This window comes from Lolium rigidum, chromosome 4 (assembly GCF_022539505.1).
Source record: "Lolium rigidum isolate FL_2022 chromosome 4, APGP_CSIRO_Lrig_0.1, whole genome shotgun sequence".
In the NCBI taxonomy this organism is placed as follows: domain Eukaryota; kingdom Viridiplantae; phylum Streptophyta; class Magnoliopsida; order Poales; family Poaceae; genus Lolium; species Lolium rigidum.
In genome coordinates, this window is record NC_061511.1 from 54,490,219 (window position 1) to 54,499,969 (window position 9,751).

Sequence of the window (9,751 nt, forward strand, 5' to 3'; positions counted from 1 at the left end):
AAATAAACAACAATCACGTTCACCACAAACCAATCTAGGCGCATCGCCAACTCCCTTGTCTCGAGGGTTTCTTCCGGGGTAAGCATCATGCTGCCTAGATCGCATCTTGCGATCTAGGCAGTATACGTTGTTCGTTGTTCATGCGTTGCTCGTGCTAAAGCCTTGTTGATGGCCGAGCAACGTAGTTATCATAGATGTGTTAGGGTTAGCATTGTTTCATATTATCATATGCTTTTCGTCAGGTGCAACCCTTGAGACGTCTAGCCGATCCTTACACCTATCTTAGGTGTAAGGGCGGCACTCCCGCTTGATCATTATTTAGTAGATCCAGATCCATTATGATTGCTCCTTGTTCTTCAAGGATTAGTTTAATATACGCATAGTTAGGCCTTACAAACGGGTTGAAGGATCCGAGTGGCGTAGGGTGTAGTTTGCTAGCCCTAGGCAGGATGTTCCAGGGATCAACTTCGTGTTGGTTTTAGGCCTTGTCTAGGAGTCGGTTTACGATCACCGTGCGTGGCCGCCGAGCTCAATCACGAGTAGGATGTTCCGATTATGCGGTGAAAACCCTAAATCGTAGTAGGTCGTTTTAGCTTTATTTTGATCAAGCGGGACCACCATACTGATCGTACACCTCGTACGCATCGTGGGTGGATCGGCTCCTTGAGGCCGATTCACGCGGGGACAACTTTGAGAGCCGATCGAGGCTCGTATTTAATGTTTACGTGTATGCCATGCAGAAACTAAGCGAGGCACAATCAACACCTTCGACCAGGTATAGGTCGGGTGGCACGTCCTTTCACCAACGCTCGGACGTGCGTGCCGAGTCTCTGCGGGCCATCGCTCGGGAGGGACCGGGGGCTCTCCGCAGCCTGCGGGAGCCTCCCCGGCTCTCCGTGTTGCCCGTCGGCTGCTCGCCGGTGGGTTTCGACCGCAACACATTACGGCACGCTCGGTGGGACAATCTTCGACATCAACCGCGTCGCCATCTACATCCGAGATGGCGGAAGGCACTCCGATCACGTACGAGGATCTGACCGAGGAGCTCAAGAAGAAGCATGCACGAGGTCAAAGCAATCCTCGGCCGACCTCATCGGCTCTTTTCACGAAACCCGCTCACATGGCATCGGGTGGAAAGGGTTCTCACCTGGCGCGCTCGATGGAGTGGACCTGTCCACCCCGTCGGGAGAACACACCAGGTCTACTGCGTTAGGAGATTAACTTCATGGTAGCTCGCTCGCTACTACCGCCATTCTCGAGAGCCTGGTGAACACTTTGGAGCGCGTGTCGCTCTTCGCGTGATCCAGGAAATCATGAGGCATCGATGCCTCCGTCAGGACCAGCTCTGGGACTCACCAAGGAGAGATGGCTCCAGTCCCGGTCCACCGCTGCCATTCGGTTGGCAGCACCGGGAAGTGCCGAAGTTCACGGCATCGGTGCGTCTACAAGATCGGTGGGTGACCCTAGTGACTACCGGTTCTTGCATGAGGCACCTAAGGAGATCCCTCACGGATACACGTGCACCTACGTGCCGGACTGCAGATAGCGGGCACTCACAAGCCGAGGCTAGCCGCGACGGGGTTGAGATTACCGGAACGGGGAGGAACTTCGGGAGCGGATCTTGAGAAGCGGAGCGTGGCTAGCTAAGTATGCCACTCAGAAGCGAACCTCCGAGCTCAGCTCGCCGGGTTGGCTCGGAGCTGGAGAAAAGCAAGCATGGCTGGCTAAGTATGCCACTCCGGCGAATCTTCGAGTTCGATTCCTACGGCCCGGCACCGCGGATCGGATTAGTACCATCTTAAAAGACCGGTTCGGCATGGTGCCGAAAAGGAGGACAATCGGCTATTCCAAGCCATACCCCAACGAGTACGAATTGATCCCGCTACCACCCAAGTATCGGCTCCTGATTTCTCCAAGTTTAATGGATCGAGATGGTTCCCGGCTCCATCGAGCATGTGAGCCGATATTTGGCACAGTGGGCACGATCTCGGCATCAGATGAGCTGCGTGTGAGGTTCTTCGCACAGTCCCTCACAGGATCGGCTTTTGGGTGGTACACATCGCTGCCACCAGACTCAATCCGGACTTGGAAGCAGTTGGAAGAGCAGTTCCACATGCAGTATCACTCAGAAGCTTCCGAGGCTAGCATTGCCGATCTAGCACAAGTACGTCAGAAGCGCGGAGAAACAGTTTCAGAATACGTCCGCCGCTTCGTGGACCGTTGGGAACCGATGCTATTCGCGCTCGTGTGGTCGAAAAGAAGCGATCGAGTTGGCGGTGGTGGGTCTCGCATCACCAATCAGGGACGTGGCCTCCCAAGCCAGACTACCCTTCATTGGCGCACGTGGTGCGAGGGGAAAGGGCACGCGCGGTATGAACGCCGCCACCCGGATGTATACCGGAGATAAATTCAAACGTGCGGTGGTCCTAGAAGTTGAGGCGGATGAAGATGAAGGCTCGCGGGAGATCCGAAGAAGGTAGCAAAGGGCCGAATCCACTCGGGGCGCAGTGCCCCGTGTCCTCGTGGGGTGGGTTAAGCCACAAGGTCCTCCAAGAGGGTTTGACTCTCGATGTCACCAAGGGTCAACAAATTTTCGATCTCTTACTTAAGGAGAAAGCGGCTCTAAAGGTACCCGAAGGCCACAAGATCCCCACGGCTCCGGAGCTGAACGGAAGCCATACCGCAAGTGGCATAACCCACGTTCACCCATGCCACCAACGACTGCGAGCGTGTGGCGCTGCCAGGTCCAAATGGCGACGGGAACAAGGGCGGCCGACAATTTCCCGCCGCACGCCATGAAGGCCGACACACACACCCCTTCCCCGCGCGTTAACATGGTGGAGTACACTTACCCCGGAGGGTGCCGGCCCCGGGATTCCTCGCTCAACATCAGGCATGGCAGGACCTCGGGCACCACTCCGGTGAGACGACGGAGACGAGGGCGCGGCTTCTCATAGCAAGGACACCGAGGAAGCCGTTCCACGCGATCGGCTCCGTCACGTGTGGCAAGCGCTATACTACGAGAGGAGAAGCGAGGAATGTGAGATATCGGCCGACCTACTCTCTCGATCACCTCCTCAACAAGTATGTGAGTCAATATGACCAAAAACGCCGAGCGATACAACGGCGATGATGAAAAGAGATCGTCGGCCAAGGGACGCCGAGGAGACACCGGCGGCAGTGATCCGCGGCCGAGGAGAGATGTGAGCGCACGACAAGGAAGAGTCGAGAGTAGCAAGACGACGTGGATGAGGCACCTTGGCGTGTCCCTTCTTCGGAGACACCGCTCGGGGGGATTCGTGGAACGAGCCGGTTGCCTACAATGCGGCAAATCGCCGCGAGAATGTAGACGAGAAGAAGCAGTGATGCGCCTAAGACGGACAAGCCTGGCCGTATTGGCACCGAGGAAACGCCAACCCGGGAGGATCCGGCGGATGACATTTACGATGAAATCGTAACGTCCTCTGGAACATTGCACAGCTACGTCCTTTCCACACTTAGCGTAGAATTACATACTTTGTAACAATATTATACATGATCAATGAAATAAAGCTTTTGGTTCACTCTATGAGTCATTTACCTCCTTTACTTGTTCATTTTTAGATCGTGGATGTTTTCCGACTAAAACCGCAGAGGCTGGATATTTCTCGCCTAGGCGTGTATGAAAGTTGTGATTTTCAAAAATCGTCCCTTAGGACGTAAGCTTAAGTTTTTCGGTGGAAATGTGTTTCGTTGCGAATTGCGGATTCCTAGTAGCGATTCGCACACTTGGCCGGGGCTTGTTTCCGCGTTATTGACGGATTGCTTATTGGGCTTCTGCCGCCAGCGAGCGCTGGCTAAAGGTCTTCCGGCTCGCGGGAAGGTCAAGCGGGTAAGCCGAAACATAGAAATCAGCACTTGCTTTGCAACCAAAACGAAACATGCAAATAATATTAAAGGATATGCGGATAAGTCGTTTCCGCCCATGCCTAGCCGAAGCTTCAGTCCCTAGCTACTTAAGAATTTAAAGTTATATTACAAACCCTCTCGGGCCAAAATGATGCATTGTTTTTTTTCCGCGAGACTAAGTTTTTACTTCATCCTTGGCCTGAGAAGTCTCCACATTCGCATCAGCACTTTTTGCGTCGTAGCCGGAGATTCCTTCTATGCGTCCTTGACAGGAGAGGAGACATCATCGTCTTCATCCTCTTCAAGCCGCCGGTCGGAGGAGTGGAGCCGCCTTTGTCCTTTGAGGTCTCGTCCTGGGCCTATTGTTCTCACCGGAATTTGGCCGGATCGAGAGGTGGGCCGCGATTAAAGATGGGCTTGAAGAATATGCATAAAAGAAATACATGAATCGGCCTTGTATACAAAGTTTGGGCTAGTCTGCCCGTGTATCTGTAATATAGTAGGATACGTGTCGGTTAGATAGAGTTTGACTCGTGCACGGTTGGGATTGTTCCCACGTTAGAAAGTCTACGGACTATAAATATGTATCTAGGGTTTATGAAATAAACAACAATCACGTTCACCACAAACCAATCTAGGCGCATCGCCAACTCCCTTGTCTCGAGGGTTTCTTCCGGGTAAGCATCATGCTGCCTAGATCGCATCTTGCGATCTAGGCGATACAAGTTTATTCGTTGTTCATGCGTTGCTCATGCTTGAAGCCTTGTTGATGGCGAGCAACGTAGTTATCGTAGACGTGTTAGGGTTAGCATTGTTTCATCGTATCATATGCTTTCGTCCGTGCAACCCTTAGACGTCTAGCCGCCCTTACACCTATCTTAGGTGTAAGGGCGGCACCCGCTTGATCATTATTTAGTAGATCCGATCCGTTATGATTGCTCCTTGTTCTTCAAGGATTAGTTTAATATCCGCATAGTTAGGCCTTACAAACGGGTTGAAGGATCCGAGTGACGCGTAGGGTGTAATTTGCTAGCCCTAGACAGGATGTTCCGGGGACCAACTTCATGTTGGTTTTTAGGCCTTGTCTAGGGTCGGCTTACGATCACCGTGCGTGGCCGCCAGGCTCAATCACGCGTAGGACGTTCCGATTATGTGGTGAAAACCCTAGATCGTAGTAGGTCGTTTTAGCTTTATATTGATCAAGCGGGACCACCATATATTCGTACACCTCGTACGGATCATGGGTGGATCGGCTCTTTGAGCCGATTCACGGGATAACTCGAGAGCCGATCGAGGCTCGTATTTAATGTTTACGTGTATGCCATGCGAGGAAACTAAGCGAGGCACATCCATCACCTTCACGACCGGGTATAGGTCGGGTGGCACGCCCTTGCACCGACATCGGACTTGTGTGCCGAGTCTTTGCGGGCCGTCGCTCGGAGGGACCGAGGGCCAGCCCGCGGTCCCGGGAGCCTCCCGGCTCTCTTGTGTTGCTCGTCGCTGCTCGCCGGTGGGTTTCGACCGCAACACATTCGGCACGCCCGGTGGGACGGTCTTCAACATCAACCGCATCGCCATCTACATCCGAGATGGCGGAAGGCACTCCGATCACGTACGAGGATCGGCCGAGGAGCTCAAGAAGAAGTATGACGAGGTCAAAGCAATCCTCGAAGCCGACCTCATCGGCTCTTTTCTACGAACCCGCTCACACGGCATCGGGTGGAAAGGGTTCTCACTGAAGCGCGCTCGATGGAGTGGACCTGTCCGCCCCGTCGGAAGAACGCACCATGTCTCTGCGTCGGGAGATTAATTTCATGGTAGCTCATTCGTTTGCACCGCCACTACGAGATCTCGGTGAACACTTTGGAGCGTGTCGCTCTTCGGGTGATCCAGGAAATCATGAGGCATCGGTACTCTCCGTCAGGACCAGCTCTAGGGACTCACCAAGGAGAGATGCCACTCCAGTCCCGTCCACCGCTGCTGTTCGCGTTGGCAGCACCAGAAGTGCCGAGTTCACCGGCATACGTCGTCTACAAGATCGGTGGTGACCCTAGTGATTACCAGTTCTTGCATGAGGCGCCTAAGGAGATCCCTCACGGATACACGTGCACATACGTGCCAGACTGCAGTAACTGGGCACTCACAAACCAGACTGCAACAGCAGGGACTTCTGGAACAGCAGGAGGAACTTCGGGAACAGATCTTGAGAAGCAGACGTGGCTAGCTAAGTATGCCACCCCGATAAACCTCCAGAGCCCAACTCTTGCAGTTGGCTCAGAGCTTGAGAAGCAAGCATGGCTGGCTAAGTATGCCACTCCGGCAAATCTTCAGAGTTCGACTCTACAGCCAGCACCGTGGATCAGATCAGTACAATCTTGAGAGACCAGTTCGGCATGGTGCCGAAAGGAGGAGCGATCGGCTATTCCAAGCCGTACCCCAACGAGTACGAGTTGATCCCACTACCACCCAAATATCGGCTCCCTGAATTCTCCAAGTTTAGTGGATCGGATGGTTCCCACTCAATCGAGCATGTGAGCCGATATTTGGCACAGCTGGGCACGATCTCGGCGATCGGATGAGCTGCGCGTGAGGTTCTTCGCACAGTCCCTCACGAGGATCGGCTTTCGGGTGGTACACATCGCTGCCACCGGACTCAATCCGGACTTGGAAGCGGTTGGAGGAGCAGCTCCACATGCGAGTATCACTCGGAGGCTTCCGAGGACCGGCATTGCCGATCTAGCACAAGTACGACGAAGCGCGGAGAAACAAGTGTCGAGATATATCCGGCCGCTTCGAGACCGTTAGGAACCGATGCTATTCGGCTCGTGTGACCGAAAAAGAAGCAGTCGAGTTGGCGGTGGTGGGTCTCGCATCACCGATCAAGGATGTGGCCTCCCAAGCGGACTACCCTTCACCGGCGCACATGGTGCGGAAGTCGTCATTATATGAACAAGCGCCACCCAGATGTATACCAGGATAAATTCAAGCGTGCGGTGGTCCTGGTTGAGGCAGACGAAGATGAAGGCTCTGCGGGAGATCAAGAGGTAGCAGTGGCTGAATGGAATCGGGGGCAAGCCCCGTGTCCTGCAAGTGGGTTAAGCCACAAGGTCCTCCAAGAGGGTTTGACTTCGACGTCACCAAGGCTGAGCAAATTTTCGACCTCTTACTTAAGGAGAAGCAGCTAAAGGTACCCGAAGGCCACAAGATCCCCACGGCGCAGGAGCTGAACGGAAAGCCATACTGCAAGTGGCATAACACGTTCACCCATGCCACCAACGATCGCAGGGTGTGGCGGCAGCAGTCCAAATGGCGATAGAACAAGGGCGTCTAATTTTCAGCCGGTACGCCATGAAGGTCGACACACACCCCTTCCCCGCCGTTAACATGGTGGAGTGCACTTACCCCGGAGGGTGCCGGCCAGGATTCTCGTTCAACATCAACATGGTAGGACCCGGGCACCACTGCGGTAAGGACGGAGACGAGGCAGCTGCTCTCATAGCAAGAACACAGAGGAAGCCGTTCCACGCGATCGGCTCCGCACGATGGCAAGCGCTACATCACGAGAGGAGAAGTGAGGAATGTGCGATATCAGCGACCTCTCTCTGATCACCTCCTCAACAAATATGTGAGTCAATACGACCAACACCGACGATACAACAACGACGACGAAAGAGATCGTCTGGCTAGGGACGCCAGGAGACATCGTCGGCATGATCGCGACGAGGAGAGATATGAGCGCCACGCCAAGGAAAAGTCGAGAGAGCAAGACGACGTGGATAGGCACTGGGGACTGTCCCTTCTTCGGTACATCGCTGGGATTCAGGAATGAGCCGATTGCCTACAATCGGCAACTGCCCAGAATGTAGACAGAAGAAGAAGGATGCAGCTAACGTGTCCGTGTTCAAACGTCTAGGGCCTCTCCCGCCTCGGAACAAGCACGCTGAGTCCTCTCGGGTAGAAGATCTCGAGGAACTAGAGGACGATGATAAAGAAGAAGAAGATAAGTACCACCGGCCAAGGTGGTGCCCTGATGGACTCAGCCGTTCCCAAAAGCGTAGGGTTCAGCGACTACGTGGTTTGGAGGAAGCCGGAAGGTTATACCTGCACACGTTAAGGAAGGCGCGGCCTGATCTGGCCGCGAAAATTCAGCGAACCCTGGACGAAGAAGGTCGGCCACAAAGGAAAGAGTGGCGCCCCGGACAAAGAAAGCCGATGATGAGACATCGGCTGGCACAAACATGGTGTTCATCCTTCCGACGGAGTTTAGCGCTCCAGGATTAGACGAAGCACCCGTGGCACAACTTGATCTGCGGCCCACGGCCGGTTATCTTTGAGAAGCCACGAGAAAGAAGCTACGCACATCCGAAGGCCCCGTACTTGCGAGGCTATATCAATGGGCAGCCCGTCAACAAGATCGTTGGTGGACACCGGAGCGGCGATCAACATTATGCCATACTCCATGCTACGTCGGTTGGGACGCTCTAGCTCGGATCTGATCAAGACCAATGTGACACTGAGCGATTTCAACGGCCAAGCATCTGACGCACAAGGTGTTCTGAACGTGGATCTGACCGTAGGGAGGAAAACCATCCCTACGACGTTCTTTATTGTCGATAGCAAGAGCACTTATGCTGCCCTGCTAGGGAGAGATTGGATCCACGCCAACTGTTGCATTCCATCCACGATGCACCAATGCTTAATACAGTGGGATGGAGATGAAGTAGAGGTCGTCCACGCAGATGATTCAGCCGAGATTTCAACGGCCGGCATGAACGTTTGGGAGACAACAGGCCAAGAGCCACTCTCAGGCATCAATTTGGACAACTGCGAGCGCATCGACGTGACGAAGGACGGGGTTAGGCTAGTCTTATCCACCGGCCTGACTGTATAGCAAGAACAAACCTATGGACAAACGTGGCGAGGCCGTTCCTTGGGATCGGCCCCAAAGATCTATGGAGGAACATTGCAAAACCTTCATTGAGCGATTCAATCAACATGGAGGCCGATTCCAGCAATCGGCCAAAAGTATCCTCACCATACGTTCTGCCTGTGTTCAACGTCAATCTAACGGGCAACGGGTTTACGTCGGCTGATGAGCTGGAAGAAGTCAACACTGGTACTAACGGAGCCGACGTTCAAATACAGTGCCTTGGCTAACCACGTGAGCCGATATCCGCAGTTACCGGCGCATTCGGCTCGGGGGCACCTAATCAGATGAACATGTGCGATACATGTGCGATGAAATATTGGGGGCCGATAGAAAAATCGGCCAGTAAAAAAAAAATTTCCACGATGTACAGCCGACGCACAGACATCGACTTTAGAGCTAAGGAACAAAGCCGATGCACAGCCATCGACTTTAGTACAAATTACACAGGATCTACCAGCTGCATGTTCAAGACGCGGGTTTCAACCAAGTCGGTCTTCAGTTCAGCTTCGAGGCCTTCTGTTTCCTTGAGGGAGTGAACAATGAGCTGATTTTTGTTGCCCGGACCTTCTCTTCGAGGACCTCCAACCCTTTGCGCAAGGTCGCCGATCCGACGATCGTCGTCGGAGGTGTCAATAGTGGCGTACAAGGCAGCCTTTTGCTCATTAAGCCGTTGGTGTTTCGTCTACAACATCAGCTTTCAATGGAAGAAAAGGTGATCGGTTTTGGTGTATCTACTGTCGGCTTGGCCAAGTTGGCCACCTTCTTAGCTACACTCGTAGGAATGGCTAGGACCAGAGTGGCTGACCTTCTCTTGGAAACCGACGGTGGCAAGTCCAGCTGGCTCTTCATGGTGGCTGTTTCAGAATTGCCTGAGTTCGAGGCCCTTCGACTGAACTGTGTGTCCTCGCTGCTGTTCTCGCCTTGACTGAGGCT